The following is a 17,545-nucleotide window of genomic DNA, read 5'->3' as shown; positions in this document are numbered from 1 at the left end:
CTACCCAGTCCAACTCTGGCTATATGTGTACATTCTCATCCATTGAATGATTTATGTGAATCATGATATTTTCATAACTACTATTTAAACTTTGTTCACCCCTTCTATTATTCTATATAATGCATGCATATTATTATTTAAGGCATAATGTGTTTGCTTCACTTCAAGAGTTTATTTAGCAACAAAATAGTACATACTAAAGATTATATGTTACTTGTGTAGTTTCACGGTGGCAGGTTACGCTATGTTTTCAGCGTAGGCTAAGCTACATTGTCAGCATAGCCCAACGGCTGCCTAGCGTAGTCAGTGTAGTGTCCCCGCTGCAGCCCTGCGTAGTCAGCGTAGTGTCCCCATCAGGCAGCATAGTCACCGTACTGTCCCCGAGAGCTGCAGCTCTGTCCCCGGCATCCGTGGCAAGCCTAATGAGCACCTCTCACACAGCGCCGGTTACCAGCAGATCCCCTGTGCTGGCGGACACCGATGGAGTGACGATCATGCGGGCGCCGACGGAGAGGCGCTCCTTCTGTCTGAGATGCACAAGCGTCTCAGATACTCGTGCATCTCAGTAATTCTTGTGACTGGGTACGGCAACCCTGCCCTTGTCCGCTTCAGGAAGACTGGATTAGGGATTCGGTAGCACGTGCGTCTCGTGCACAAAAGGGGTTGTGGGCGCAAGTGCGTCTCATGCACAATAAATGACACATTTGCCAGTGCTCGATGTTACATACTTGCAAATGCCTCCTTTACAACCCCCACTATCCACGCTAGCCCGAAGAGTGGCGAGCCGATGCGTTACGCATTCTCCCGACATGTTCATACCCCCACTATCCATGTCGGCGAGGAGTTGATTGTATAAAGTGTGGCGAGCACAGCGAGTCACCGAGCCCGAATCGTGGGGAGGAGATGCGGATTACTTGACGTGTATTCCGCATCCGTTTGCCACGCTTCGGGCTTGGTGCCTCGCTGCGCTAGGCTCACTTTATTAAATCTACTACACGCCAACGTGGATAGGGGGGGTATGAACAGGTTGGGAGGAAGCGTAACACGTCCGCTTGCCACGCTCCGGGCTGCCGTGGATAGTGGGGGTGTTTCAGGAACACATTCACACCTGTCTTGTCAGGCAGATTAAAATAATCAATGGTTCCCACACCATGCAATAAGCGCAGACTGACTACGCTAACTGCATAACGCTGACTGACTACGCTAACTACGTAAGCTCCGGCTAGCCGCGAACGTGCGGGAACACTATGCTGATACTGACAGGGACGCTGACTACGCTGGTCGCGGGAACACTATGCTGATTCTGACAGGGATGCTACGCTAACTACGTAACTGCCGCCGTGAAACTACACAAGTACCGATTATATATTAAGCTTTGGCTCAATACTCATCATAAGATACTCATTAACAAGACATATTAGGATGAACAAGTTCATTAACCCTTTGAGTGCCAAGTGAATTTGTCAAAATAAATGTGAAAATTGGCAAGCAAACATTTTTATTCATCATAATGACCTGTAATGGTTACCATATATAGAAAAACATATTTTATTTGAATGTATATAACAAGTGTGAGCGACTCTGGCTTTTTCAGCAGATAAGTTGAACATCTCTCACAGAGATGTTGGCAATCAAAGTGTAAAAAAAATCAGTTTACTTTCAGCTAAGAATGTCTTCAACTGTAATGATAATATTAGTAGTTTTAATGTAAATGGGCAGCATTAAGATAGTTTTCCTATTTAACTTTTTAAACTAAATTATTCAGAATATATTATGCCTATTGTAGGGGTGGAATTGGGGTACTCTACACATTTCTTTTCTGTAAATGACTTTCAGCAAACATGCTGGAAATGATTGAATGCTGGTGAGGATGGTTACATATCGAACCACACATCACTGGCAAGTTACTAGCTTCAAATCACAGGCTAAAGTATTACATCCCAATCCCATGACTTTCAATGAAAACCCAATGGAAACTTGCACCTTGTAACATCTTGCCATACCTCTCCAAATGATCAGGAAATAGAGCCCAGGACCAAAAATACCAGATCATTTCAAAGTGAAGTAAAACTGGATTAAAAACACATAATATTAGAAAAGATCATATCACCAGAACTTGGAATGTAGATCTCCACAGTATCTCAAACTGCATTCAGGAAATGGGAGTTTCCAGCCAACATGTTATTTCAAGATGGTGACACCCAGATTGAACACATCACCTACAATAACACAGCCTTGTATTGGTGATAGTGAACGTTCTAAATAGTGATCTTTGATGAATATACAGTGTTTTTTGTTTTTTTTTGGTGGTGTGTGGGGGTGCATCAGTGTATGCTTCAGCATTGAATCACAGTATTAGGAGCAGGTGATACTCTGTATACTATACATTGAATCAGTGCTGCAGTATACAGAAAAAAATAGACAGCGCTATAGGACTATACTGAAAACATATAAAATATTTATTAATTAATAACAATCCCAATATAAAAAATTATATAACAAAATATCGCCGGCCGGTGTTCAGTGAACATTAAAGATTCTCACTGTTCCTTTGACACACATTGATTAATAGCTTTTAAGGGATCAAAATAAGTTTGCACAAAAATACACACACTAGATTTAAAGCCACATTTCACAGCTCCGTTCCGTAATTAAGCTGGGTTAGTGTGTAACTTTGTTAAAGCTCAACATGAGCAGCAGCTTGCAGCTCCTCAGAGCCTATATAGTTCCTAGTGATAGGATTTTTGTAGTTGTAAGTGCAGCTATTGAGCAGCCGTATTAGGCAAAAGCAGCTGTTAGTAGATTAGTAGTTCCCCTATGCGTGGATTAGCAGTTCCCCTATTTGGTTCTTCCACTCACCAAGGGTTGAGTATCCCTTGGAGATAGCAGCTTGGACTATATTTAAGGTTGTTGCGCTCAGTGCAATTCTATTTGTTCCTGCAGTATACAGGGTGCAGTGTATGACTTGCTCAGCAGCATCACATATTTGTACATCATTAGATGTCATTACCTGTGCAGGCTGCTGACCTCCTGTAGGGACAGTAAGCAGGGGCAGTGAGACTCTGCTGCTTATTTGGAACTTTCCTCAAATCTGTGCAGGTGCTGGCCTGGGAGCCAGCAACCTCTCTCCTCAAACACGAGGATGCCCAGCAGTGGGATCTATAAGGGGCTGTGGAGGAAGGACAGCAGAGGAATTCCTCAGAGCAGTGATCTGCAGTCACTGTTGTCGATGCTCAGTAGACCCCCACCCATTCGGACTGCACATACTGTTAGCCAGTCACTGCTGCTGCTGGCAATCTTATGTCTTACAGGACTCCTGTCCACACAGTAACAGCTGCTTCGTCCCCTCCCTGCTCGCTGCCCTACAGTGACTGTCTCCTGGACCGTGACATCTCCTCCCGAACAGGTCGCTCTGTTACAGCAGCATATTGCCCAGCACAGGGAGGGAGAGGAGGCAGAGGATGTCTGCCACCATGTGACTGTGTGTGGGTGGAGTCAAAGAGGCGCTGATAGACTATTAGCCTATGACTCTGCCCATGACTCCGCCCAGCGTTATACACACACTCACTGAGTGACAGATCTGGGAGAATATATAAGAGATAGCTGCAGAAGGACTGAAAACATTTGGCAGATTTAATGGCACATTTATGGTGTTGTCCCATAAAGGTATTTATTGGCAGTACTGATGGTGTAATGGTCTTACAGCTGAGGTCATGGGTTTGATTCCCTCTATAGACTTCAGTGGAGTTTGTATATTGTGCTTGCATGGATTTCCTCCACGTGCTCTGTCTTCCTCACACACCCCCCCCCCCCCTAAAAACTGGTAGGTTAATTGGTTCCACATAAAAAATAATCCCTAGTGTGTAAGTGTGTGCGTGTATATGGGTAAACAAGATGGTTCTCACTGTATCTGCCGTCAAAGTTTATGTTTTATCCAGACAGTTAACCCAATCAGATTGGAAGAGGGTAAGGATTATTATCTGGGCAAATTGTTGGGCCTGAAGGAAGATAAAAGGATAGGGGCATAAAAAGAAATGATCTTAGCGGCCTGAATATAGTACAGAGATTTACAAGTCTTGTGATCTATCAGCAAATCAGAGCTATTTGTAAATACATTTCCAGTTTAAATCAATTTATCTAAAAGGTCAGACCAAACTACTTAACTACACTATAGGCAATACTATACTATAGGCAATACTATACTTTAGGCAATAAAACATTGAGGGTGACATTCTATGGAATGAGAGTTACATATTTCATGAGATGCGAAAAACGGCAGATTTTGCAGTGATTTTAACTCGCGCCGGAGCTTGTATCCAGATGTTTTCCCATTGAAAAGTATACAATGCGCATGTTTAATGAGATGCGAATTTGGAAAATGTGTCTTAAATTCGCCAAAAAATCAGACCAGGTTCTGATATGCGAGTTGGCCAGAGATCATTGATCATTGGTCATTGAGATCTGTGCAGGGTTCTGTGGTAAAAAAAAAATCTTGAAAAAAATTGCGTGGGGTCCCCCCTCTTGAGCATAACCAGCCCCGGGCTCATTGAGCCGGACCTGGTTCCAAAAATACGGGGGACAAAAAGCGTAGGGGTCCCCCGTATTTCTGAAACCAGCCCCAGACTCTTGGACCGGTCCTGGTTCCAAAAATACGGGGGACAAAAAATCTGGGGGTCCCCCATATTTTGAAACCAGCACCGGGCTCCAACAGCCCGCAGTGTCATGCCACAGCCGGGGGACACTTTTTACATAAGGTCCCCCGGCCGTACCATGAGCACCGTGGCTGGTCAGCCATGGACGGGGTACCTGGAACAGTGGGGACCCCCCCCCAATAAAGGGGTCCCCCCCAAGGCTTCACCCATCCAGGGCTGAAGCCCGGGGCTGTCACCGGCATTCCTGGCCAGTGGACGCCGGCCTGATGGTGTAAAATCTTTCAATCCTAACATTGCTTTATACAGGAGAACTACAAGTCCCAGCAGACCTCCCCCGCAGGCTGGGACTTGGAGAACCACAAGTCCCAGCATGCGGGGCATTAATGGGCCCACTGGGACTTGTAGTCCACCTGTAAAAAGAATGTTAAAAAAACACACACAGAAAAGTAAAACTTTATTACATACACATCCACACAACTCCCTTTTACACAAATATACTCACCGATCCAGGATCCAGCGCTGGTCTCCCTTCTGCAGCAGAGCCGGCTACCCCCGCACTGACAGCGGGGACAACCGGCTTTCTCCGATGCAGCTAACAGCTTCTGTCGCGTTGTCCCAGCGCGACACAGGCTGAGAGCGTGATTGGGCGATGCGTCTCCATGGAGACGCATAGCTCAGCCCTGATTGGCTGAGCTATGCGTCTCCATAGAGACGCATAAGCCGAAGACGCTCTCAGCCTCTGTTGCGCTGGGACAGCGCGACAGAAGCTGTTAGCTCCATCGGAGAAAGCCGGTTCAGCCCGCTGATAGTGCGGGCTGACCGGCTCTGCAGCAGAAGGGAGACCAGCGCTGGATCCTGGATCGTGAGTATGTGGGTGTAAAAGTGAGATGTGTATGTAATAAAGTTTTACTTTTCTGTGTGTGTGTTTTCTTTTAACATCTTTTTACAGGTGGACTACAAGTCCCAACGGGCCCATTAATGCCCCGCATGCTGGGACTTGTGGTTCTCCAAGTCCCTGCTTGCGGGGGAGGTCTGCTGGGACTTGTAGTTCTCCTGTATAAAGCAATGTTAGGATTGAAAGATTTTACACCATCAGGCCGGCATCCTCTGGCCAGGGACGCCGGTGACAGCCCCGGGCTTCAGCCCTGGACGGGTGTAGCCTTGGGGGGGGGGACCCCTTTATTGGGGGGGTCCCCACTCCTCCAGGTACCCCGTCCATGGCTGACCAGCCACGTTGCTCATGGTACGGCCGGGGGACCTTATGCAAAAAGGGTCCCCCGGCTGTGGCATGACACTGCGGGCTGTTGGAGCCCGGTGCTGGTTTCAAAATACGGGGGACACCCAGATTTTTTGTCTCCCGTATTTTTGGAACCAGGACCGGTCCAAGAGTCTGGGGCTGGTTTCAGAAATACGGGGGACCCCTACACTTTTTGTCCCCCGTATTTTTGGAACCAGGTCCGGCTCAATGAGCCCGGGGCTGGTTATGCTCAGGAGGGGGGACCCCACGCAACTTTTTTTTTTTAATACAAACCCAAAATCGCACATAAGCTCAAATTCGCACATTTTCATGCCTAAAAATCGCACATTTTCATGCCGAAAATTCGCCCATTATCGCACTCAATCGCACTTTTCTTGCCGGAACACGCACCTCATTAAATATGCGAATCCAAGGCAAAAATGCGATATGAAAAAAGTGCGATAATGGGCGAAAAACTGAAGTGGGAAAAACTCTCATCCCATAGAATGTCACCCATAAGGTCTCATTTAGAGTTTTGGAGAAAACTCAGAAAAAGTTCAAATGTATTTTTTTTTACATGCAGGGATAACACTAATTTGTAGCACACAAATAGCTTTATTTAACCTAATTCATGTTATTCCGCTTTCAGACAGTGACGGTCGAATATCCCAGCAATTGTCTGGCATTTGAAGCTCTGGGTTACTTGACACACACTGTCAGACCCCCTTCACACAGGAGAGCAAATCTCCGGGTTTAAAATGTAGTAATAATTTTGTAATAACAAGGGGTTTACGACTGTGTGAAAGGGTCAACACGGATCTTAAACTGGTAATTTGCAGGGTCGGAGAACCAGAGTTTAAGATCTGGATTGACCCTTTCACTTAGAAAAAGGACCCGTGTATTTCATCAAATTCCCGGGTGGAACTGCTTCACCCGGTAATTTAATTTTCTGTGCTAAAGTGGTATTAGTAAGTAAATGCAAACACAGATGTGTTTGCCTAGGTTATGGAATTGCTAATCATAGCAAGTGAAGCTGTCCCAGAGGAAAAAAGATAGATGCCTACTGGAACCGTTGGAAATTCCTCCACAATTGTACACTCATACTCAGAACCGATGCATTAGCAAACAACATTGACTCCTAGGGTTGACTCATTGCTACATAAACAGCAGCAGCAATGCTGGATACATGTTTCTCTACAGTATATACATAAAGGCAGATACATGCCTCAAAAACAGACTTAATTTTTGCTACCACTGCCACATTAACTCCCCCAAATGGTAATTTCCTATCAATTACTCTGCCAGTAAAATGTCAGTGCGAGAGGCATCACAAATGTTTCTTTGAACATCACATGTGATAAAAGCACATGTGTAATATGCTGAAATTAGTAATTATAATAGTAATGGGTAATCATTAATTGCACCATTTCAATATATTCTGCACTGAACAAATGGATTTAGATATGAAACAATTAGACAATTCTTGTATCAGCTATTACAGTATTATGCTGTAAAGCAATTGCAAACATATTTTCAGACAGTAGAGGTAGTTCTAGCACAGAAGATTTCTTGATACTATACAGTATCATGTATTCAGCACCTCAAATGGAAAATAATATATAAAAATATAAGGTTAGCTAGAAGGCTTGGAGGAAAAGATCCCCATGTGAATTATATTTCTAAGAATTGAAATTGAAAATAAATATACTGTTTAATATACACAACACTGAAGTTCATGGTACAGATAGCCACATGCAGTCTGTGAAAAGTGCAGTTTACAAAATCCAATTGACTGATAATAGTTACATATGCTGTAGACACCCATATCACCCTTATATCACTCTAACAGAATAGTGTCATTTTTGAATTATTTATTTTGTAAGGAAACAATATATATGTGTGTGTGTGTGTGTGTGTGTGTGTGTGTCATGAGTCCTGTATACCGTGCAACAGCAGAACAAAAATACAATACAATTTATTTATTTAAATAAGCAGCAGACTTAAAACAGCAACATATAAGATATAAAGACAAGTTTCATAATGGACATGATGTTACTAAATGGGATTTTTTTTTATATGTTTTTTTTTTTCAAAATATAGGCAGTATAGGCAAAATAAAAAAAGTACAACTAATTGCCGATAAGTCAGTTATTCTGGAGTTAAATAATATTTCTTACAGCCATTTATTTGGGTAATAAGCCCCCCATTACAGTTAATATTGAATTGTACTGACTTGAGACATACTTACAGTGGGTAAAAAATCAAATGTGTTAAAAAGAAAATATAAAACTAAAGATTTTCTTAATGATTTAATATATTTTTACATACAAAGAGGTATTTTGCAGTAGATCCTCAATACTTGCTAAATAGGCTTTTCTACCTAAAGTTAGCCATTTCATGTATTTGTCGGCAATGGAATTTTGTCCTTACAATACAATAAGGTTGGAATTTCAGGTTTATAAAGTAGAGCACTATTTATTTATTTATTTTCATCCTTTCAGCAGGACCTTATCAGTGACTACCAAATTATATGTAGATTTTTTGTGCAATTGGATATTATGCATCAATGAGAGGTTTCAATAAGAAATAAAGGTACTTGTTTCCTAGAACGGCCACACCGATGTTGATCGGGTCGGTCGCATCGTATCGATTGCATCGCATGCGACCAAATCGCATGCGATGCGACCGACGCGATGGTCCCGATTTTTACATTGATTGAAATGTGAATAGGGTCCCTGGGACCCTATTTTACATTGGATTCAATGTAAAATTCTCCCCAGACCCCAATTTTAACCCCCTCAATGGCACCCCACGATTGACGCCAACCCGAAGCGTGGCGAGCCCGCGAGGGGCGGCGGTACGCGTCCGCCGACCTTTTCATACCCCTACTATCCATGTCGGCGTGGAGTTGAGAATATAAAGTGTGGCGAGCGCAGCGAGCACGAAGCATGGCGAGCGCAGCAAGCCCCGCAAGGGGACGCGTATAACTTCACAGGTATACGCGTCCCCTCGCGGGGCTCGCTGCGTTCGCCACGCTTTGGGCTCGTTGTCTCGCTGCGCTCGCCACACTTTATATTCTCAACTCCACGCCGACGTGGATAGTAGGGGTATGAAAAGGTCGGAGGCCGCGTACCGCGGCCCCTCGCGGGCTCGCTACGCTCGCCACACTTCGGGTTGACGTCAATCGTGGGGTGACGTTCACAATGGGGGGGGGGCATATATACAATGAGAAATGGCCCATATTGGCCCATTTTCCATTTTTTTCCAGATTACAATGTTAAAAATATTTTAACATTGAACCCTATGGCAAAATCGGGTCCATCGCGTCGGTCGTGTCGCTTGCCATGTTAATGCACCCGACCGACTCGATGGACCCGATTTTGCCTTTGCCGGCAAAATGGACTTGATTTCAAAGGAAATTGGGTCCATCGGGGGTAATCGTGTACCTTAAGTTAAGGTACACGATTACCCCCGATTGTGGCCGTTCTAGGAAACAAGTACCGAAATAAATAATTAATAAGCAATTCCTAGATTACATTACAATTTAAAAATACATAATTTAGAAAAGTATATACTGTAATGCCACTGAACTCTGAGCTACAATAACATTTAGCGTTCATTTTCAGAGGGTTTTTTTTGTCTTTTTTAGCAACAAGCTATATACCATCTCTATTTGTAACTAGTTAGATTGAGTTTTTTGAATGAATTAAAAAGGTAAAATAAATGCTAAAACATCTATTTTAAAACATACTATGATGTTTGTCCCTCATCCTTATCATGAAATAAACTCTAGATAGTGGATTCCCTCAGCACAGCCATTAGGGGGGTCTAGGGGTGCTGGAGTCCTGGGCCCCAGCTAGAATTGGGGCCCGGATGGAAGCATTGCAGTAAGTTCTGCGCTGCTAGAGACGCAGACAGCACTACCAATGCACTAGCCGCCAGCCAATTGGAGCTTCCTTATTGGAAGCCAATCAGGAGCCCACTGACGCCTACACTGCGGTCGCCGTCTGGAGCCTGTCACAGTTGAACAGCACAGAGTAGGTGACTCATCCAGGCTGCACTAAAAAATCACTCCAGCATCTTGTCGCACCTGTTAAACTTTGCCTGCAGCTCATGTCACATGGTGGCTTGGTGGACTGCTGCCATATTAAATAAGCATAGTTTATATACTTATTTATTAAATAAGTATATTAAATATACTTATTATTATGCCAGCAACTCACCAAGCAACTATGTGACATGAGCTGCATGATACTTGTAGTAGTTGGTGCACAGTACGCATTCGGAAAGGGGACGTTGTTACACCCTTTTTGCCCAGGACCACGTCCCTTTGTTCATGGCCACGCCCCCTTTCTGAATGTGTACCGATTTCTTATATTCAAATGTTGGAGGGTATGCAGTACACCTACAACAATACAGTTAAGCAGCACTGGGTCTGCGCTGCTCTATTTCCTGTGCCCCATCTCCCATTCCTGTTACTGACCAGTCGCACCATCTCTGCAGCCTGACAGGAGAGCTCCTTCACTGCCCCCTGCATCGATTCTTGTCCCTCACCCGCACTCCCCTCCCTGAGCTCCAGAGTCCAGGAGGCGATGTGAGGAGGAAGGAGGTGCACAGACCACCCACACACTGCACATAAGATAAACCAGCAGATGCTGCTAGCTACATCCTGCTGCCTGTACTGGGCTGTGCTATACAGTACAGTGCTATGCATCTGGCTGAATGTGCAGGTAATGATGGTCTGTGACTGTGTGCAGCCCAGGAGGTTTATTGCAGGGAGTCATGCACATTTTTACTGTAAGGTGAAGTTCTGAGAGATAAAAGGAGGTAGTGAATGCCGAGGTGCAAAGGATAAGAGGGAGGGAAAGAGAGTGTAAGATACAGGAGAGAGGAATGAAAGGAGGCATTGAGAGGTATATATTGAGAAGGAGGGAAGGAGAAAGTGTAAGTTACAGTATAGAGATGAGAGAAAGAGGTACAGGGGTTCCTGGTGGTTGGAGGGAGCGAGAGGAACAGGTGTGTGAGATAGGTGGAAGAAGTGATAAGTGCAGCTTTAAAGAGGGATAAAGGCTATGAGGCCCATTTATTATGAATCCTACCACCCTGCAATGGCATGTAATGCTGAGCCAACACAGAGACAAGGATGTGCTGTGATGTGCTCTGCCGGCTGCCAGTGGAACTGCGCATGCGCAGTCAGCTAGACAGCAATGCACATCAGCCACTTCTGGGGTGGGTCCCAAAGGCTACAATGGGCTACCACCATTTCAGATGGTGGTAGCTACAGGGGCCGATATCTGCAATGCTTTGCATTCCAAATATTGCTAAATCTGGCAGCATCGCATCCCTATAGAAACCTATGGGGCATGTACAGTAGCTGTTGTTGGCAATGGAGGGACCGTAGCAGTTATCGGAGATAACTTTGGCGGTCCCTCCTTCTTTCATTTGGGGGACATTTAATATTTGCTGCTGTCCTTTAACCCCTTCCCGACATTTGACGTACATTTACGTCATGGCCGGGATGTACTTCCCGACACATGGCATAAATGTACGTCATGGCTTTAAACTGTCACCGCGTCTATAGACGCGGTGACAGTTTAAACATGTCTGCTGTCCCTGACAGCAGACATGTCCCTGCATGCCCAGGGGGGGCTGCGATGCCGCCCCCCGTCGGCGATCGCTGTGATTGGCTGTTCAAATGTGAACAGCCAATTACAGCGTTTTCTGTGTACCGGCGAATAACGTTCGCCGGTGACACAGGGATCGGTGGTGATTGGTGCTGTAAAGTACAGCACCAATCACCACGGGGTGTAAGGGTGACACTGGTGTCACCCCACCTCACCCCACCCGCCCCCAAAGGCCGTGATTGGTTCGTCGGACCGACGAACCAATCACAGCCATGGAGGGTGATTTAAACTAACGGTGACTGCACTGCAGACTCCATTCCGGTCTGGAATTGCGTGCAGTGCGGTCACCGTGCCTATCTGCCGTGATATACTGACCTGATCCTTGCAAATACTTACCTGATCACTGCTTGTAGCGTGCTGGATCTTGTTACTTCTTGTGACTTCCTGTGTTGTGCTGCTGCAGTGTGATCGAGTTATAGATAGAGAGATAGAGAGAGATAGAGAGAGATAGAGAGAGCTAGTGACAGAGAGTGCTATATTTTGTGCTGCTGCAGTGTGATAGAGTTATAGATAGAGAGATAGAGAGAGATAGAGAGAGATAGAGAGAGATAGAGAGATAGTGACAGATTGTGCTATATATTTTTTTATATATATACAGCTGTACTGCGTGTGCAACTGACTGCTGCCTCCCCCTTTTGTGCTGATCAGTATAAATTAACTGATCAACAACTTTTTGGGGGCGCAGGTTTTTTTTTTATATATATATACCTGTCAGTGCTGCTGCTGCAGTGTCATAGAGTGATAGATAGTGAGAGATAGAGAGAGATAGTGACAGAGAGTGATAGAGAGTGCTATATTTTGTGTCTGCTGCCCCCTTTTGTGCACCCCCAGCAACTTTTTGGGGGTGCAGGGGTTATTTTTTATATATATAACTGTCAGTGCTGCTGCTGCAGTGTCAGAGTGATAGATAGTGAGAGATAGAGAGAGATAGAGATAGTGACAGAGAGTGATAGAGAGTGCTATATTTTGTGTCTGCTGCCCCCCCCCTTTTGTGCTGATCACTATATCTGAGGTGATCAGCAACTTTTTGGGGGTGCAGAGGTTATTTTTTTATATATATACCTGTCAGTTGCTGCCAGTTGCACTGTCAGTTGCACCAAAGGTTGTGCACCTGCTGCCCCTCACTGGTAATCAGTGTCGCATCAGTGATCACCTTTTTTTTTTTTTTGAGGGTGCTGTGGGGTCTTTTTTTAAATTTTTTTTTACACACACTGTGATTTTGTGGGTGTCCTGTGGCCACTGTGCGCTGATCAGTGACGTCCATCACTGATCAGCTTTTTCGGCACAGGGTTGATCTATTTTTTTTTTTTATCAAATTCCTGTTGCCTTTGAGCGCTGTTCAGTGACGGACATCTGTGCTCAATATTTGGCGCAGGACCTTTTTTTTTCTGCACTACATACACACTACACACTACATACTACATTGAAATAAAGTTTGTACCCCCCCCCCTACACTATACACGTGTTGAAACATTTCACTACCAGAAACACAAAAACAAAAATGGCATCCCAAATGTCATCCCAAATGTCATCCCAGTCATCCAGAAGAATGTATTCAGCGGAGGAGGCATATGCCATGCTTGCCTCTGACTCTGACACAGCCAGTGAGGCAAGCGGGGAATTTGAAGGATTCATCTTAAGCTCCTCTTCCTCCTCTAGTGATGAGGGACCCCCTCAAAGACACCCCCGTAGAGCAGCTGAGACCCCCCCAATAATTGATCTCGTATGTACCCCACCACCAGACAATTTTGAGCCCCAGGTTCCTGAGTTTTTGGCCATCCCAGGAATCCAATTCGATTCCACAGGTCTCAGAGAAATTGACTTTTTGAAATTATTTTTCTCTGATGATTTTATAAATTTAATGGTGGACCAAACTAATTTATATGCCCAGCAGTTTATTGCTCAAAACCCCACATCATCATTTGCTAGGTGGACCCCTGTAGATGCAGTAGAGATGATGACGTTTTGGGGTCTGGTGTTTCATATGGGCATAGTAAAAAAGCCAGAAATTAGGCAATATTGGAGTACAGATGTTCTGTACAGCACCCCACTTTACCGTATGGCCATGACCCGGACTCGTTTTGAGTTAATCCTTACATTTTTGCATTACAACGATAATGCACAGTGCCCACCTAGAGATGATCCCACCTTTAAAAGGAAAAGAAGTAGCGCTGATAACACCAATGAGCATTCACAATGTTTAATAACAAGAATATAAAAACAAATGTCAATAAAAATAAAACACAGGATCCGTTCCTATAAATGCCACCGCCAATATAAATGATAATTTGCTCCAGAATTTATCCACGGGAAATATGTAATAAACACCAGTTAGTGGTATGCTGGTAGGGGTGAATAGTTACCACAATTGACACAGAGGGATCACCAGGAGGAATTCTTCCATTCGGAGTGCATAACAGCACTATCTCTCCAAAATGGGTGAAGGTGCCAGAGTCCGATGGAAATGGGTGTCTGGAGTGCGCAAATGTAGCGCAAGTGGTGGCTGGTCCGGGTCCAGTGAATAAAAAAGTGCTGGGTACAGTGTCCAGGGCTCCTGACGCGTTTCCCTGCAACTAGGTGCAGCTTTGTCAAAGGAATAGCCATGTAGCTAAGAGGGTGGTTTATATACCTGTCCCTGATTAGAAAATCAGCACATGTGTGACGCTAGCATCACTATGCTCATTGGTGTATTCATATATCGTATACAAATTTAATATAAAAAGAAAGAAGAGAGAACTGAACAATAAGGCATGATAATGAACATAAAAAAACATAGATATACATAAATATATAGAAGCAGCAGATGGTATTAATATTGTGTTTAATAACACTTCCGGGGTTTAGTAACCATAGTGAACAGTAAACAAACGTATTAGAACCAATCACAAGAATCGAGGCATCCCCCTTTGGATATGATGCGGTGTCACGTGACCCGCTCATCCAATCAGGGTTGCGCTATTAGTTAGAGCAGAGGTAAGCCAAACACATGTATTGGCGTGCGTATCAAGCCTCACTATGGAGCTAGCTCGAGACCTCTTACAGCGTAATCTCGCGTGGGGAGCATAAGTTGAATGACGCGATCACGTGACTCGCGTTTCATTGAACAGGAAGTGTTCCTCTATGTGCGTTCCAGGTCTCTTTGTGAGAGCAGGCTTTTTACCTTGGACTCTATGGACGCATATCTAATGGCACTATATAGAGACTTATAATTGGCTGGAAGTGGATAGTAGTTTCTGGATGTCTAAGCATATATAGTAGAACACATAAAAATATATGTAAAAACTATAAAATATTTATAGAAATATTTCAGAAATCATAATTTAAGAAGATATATGAAAATATATTAAAAGGAAGAAAGTAAGAAAGTAAGAAAATAATGATATTAAGAATATAAATCAAGAGTGGGGAAAGAGCCCCCTAGCAGTCAGTAGTGAGAATACAGTTTATAAATACATTCAAATAGATTTAATATCTAGAATGTCAATAGCTGGTTTAGAATCATTAGCACTTCATATATTAAGTGCAATTTATATAAAAAATTATTATACATACTATACACAACCGTTATAATGAATACCAGTCATATATAAAAATAAATATAAATATAAAAATAAAAAAATGATGAACATATATACATATATACATGCATACATATATACACACATGTATATACACACATAAACATAGTGGTAAAATAGATAGTGATAGATATAAATAATAAAAACTAGGGACAGACTAAATGACACTGTTAAGTTCGACTGATTCGTTTAGACCATTCGGATATATTGAGTTCATTTGATACATCCAAAACACCTCTCTCTTACAGAGTGTCTTGAACCGGTCACCACCTCTTAGGGTTTTTGGTATATGTTCAACTCCTATTATTCTGATTTTTGTGGGATCACTGTCATGGGACTGAAAAAAGTGCAAAAAAATCAGAATAATAGGAGTTGAACATATACCAAAAACCCTAAGAGGTGGTGACCGGTTCAAGACACTCTGTAAGAGAGAGGTGTTTTGGATGTATCAAATGAACTCAATATATCCGAATGGTCTAAACGAATCAGTCGAACTTAACAGTGTCATTTAGTCTGTCCCTAGTTTTTATTATTTATATCTATCACTATCTATTTTACCACTATGTTTATGTGTGTATATACATGTGTGTATATATGTATGCATGTATATATGTATATATGTTCATCATTTTTTTATTTTTATATTTATATTTATTTTTATATATGACTGGTATTCATTATTACGGTTGTGTATAGTATGTATAATAATTTTTTATATAAATTGCACTTAATATATGAAGTGGTAATGATTCTAAACCAGCTATTGACATTCTAGATATTAAATCTATTTGAATGTATTTATAAACTGTATTCTCACTACTGACTGCTAGGGGGCTCTTTCCCCACTCTTGATTTATATTCTTAATATCATTATTTTCTTACTTTCTTACTTTCTTCCTTTTAATATATTTTCATATATCTTCTTAAATTATGATTTCTGAAATATTTCTATAAATATTTTATAGTTTTTACATATATTTTTATGTGTTCTACTATATATGCTTAGACATCCAGAAACTACTATCCACTTCCAGCCAATTATAAGTCTCTATATAGTGCCATTAGATATGCGTCCATAGAGTCCAAGGTAAAAAGCCTGCTCTCACAAAGAGACCTGGAACGCACATAGAGGAACACTTCCTGTTCAATGAAACGCGAGTCACGTGATCGCGTCATTCAACTTATGCTCCCCACGCGAGATTACGCTGTAAGAGGTCTCGAGCTAGCTCCATAGTGAGGCTTGATACGCACGCCAATACATGTGTTTGGCTTACCTCTGCTCTAACTAATAGCGCAACCCTGATTGGATGAGCGGGTCACGTGACACCGCATCATATCCAAAGGGGGATGCCTCGATTCTTGTGATTGGTTCTAATACGTTTGTTTACTGTTCACTATGGTTACTAAACCCCGGAAGTGTTATTAAACACAATATTAATACCATCTGCTGCTTCTATATATTTATGTATATCTATGTTTTTTTATGTTCATTATCATGCCTTATTGTTCAGTTCTCTCTTCTTTCTTTTTATATTAAATTTGTATACGATATATGAATACACCAATGAGCATAGTGATGCTAGCGTCACACATGTGCTGATTTTCTAATCAGGGACAGGTATATAAACCACCCTCTTAGCTACATGGCTATTCCTTTGACAAAGCTGCACCTAGTTGCAGGGAAACGCGTCAGGAGCCCTGGACACTGTACCCAGCACTTTTTTATTCACTGGACCCGGACCAGCCACCACTTGCGCTACATTTGCGCACTCCAGACACCCATTTCCATCGGACTCTGGCACCTTCACCCATTTTGGAGAGATAGTGCTGTTATGCACTCCGAATGGAACAATTCCTCCTGGTGATCCCTCTGTGTCAATTGTGGTAACTATTCACCCCTACCAGCATACCACTAACTGGTGTTTATTACATATTTCCCGTGGATAAATTCTGGAGCAAATTATCATTTATATTGGCGGTGGCATTTATAGGAACGGATCCTGTGTTTTATTTTTATTGACATTTGTTTTTATATTCTTGTTATTAAACATTGTGAATGCTCATTGGTGTTATCAGCGCTACTTCTTTTCCTTTTTTTGTATTTATCTCTTAAGGGACCACTCACCCCTTTAAGTAGCTGCTTCGCATATACATCCCTTACCAGCGCCCGGTATTGTTGCTTGGCAACATTTGTTTTTCTTGGTCCATTTGAGTGTTTTCTGGGCTGCAGGTATGGGTTGTTTTGCGAAATTTGAAGAGAGACTGAACAGAAGGCAACTGTATTTTTCCAAATGGGAATCTCCAAGTAATGGAGAGAGTAGAAATGTTGATTGTATGTTAAAAGATGACTTTTATGCACTTGAAGACTTACTTAAACTAGAGATGCGACATTGG

At 42.9% G+C, this 17,545-nt stretch overlaps 1 protein-coding gene across 12 annotated transcripts in view; it reads left to right on the top strand.

Annotated features, from left to right (window-relative positions):
• The window catches only part of KCNT2 (potassium sodium-activated channel subfamily T member 2), an 852,827-nt gene that overhangs the window by 696,999 nt on the left and 138,283 nt on the right, over nt 1-17,545 (top strand). The window lies entirely within an intron of this gene.

Source organism: Crinia signifera, chromosome 8 (assembly GCF_055691185.1).
Source record: "Crinia signifera chromosome 8, ASM5569118v1, whole genome shotgun sequence".
Taxonomy (NCBI): domain Eukaryota; kingdom Metazoa; phylum Chordata; class Amphibia; order Anura; family Myobatrachidae; genus Crinia; species Crinia signifera.
The sequence above is the reverse complement of the archived record's forward strand: the minus strand, read 5'-3'. Positions and strand labels throughout refer to the sequence as shown.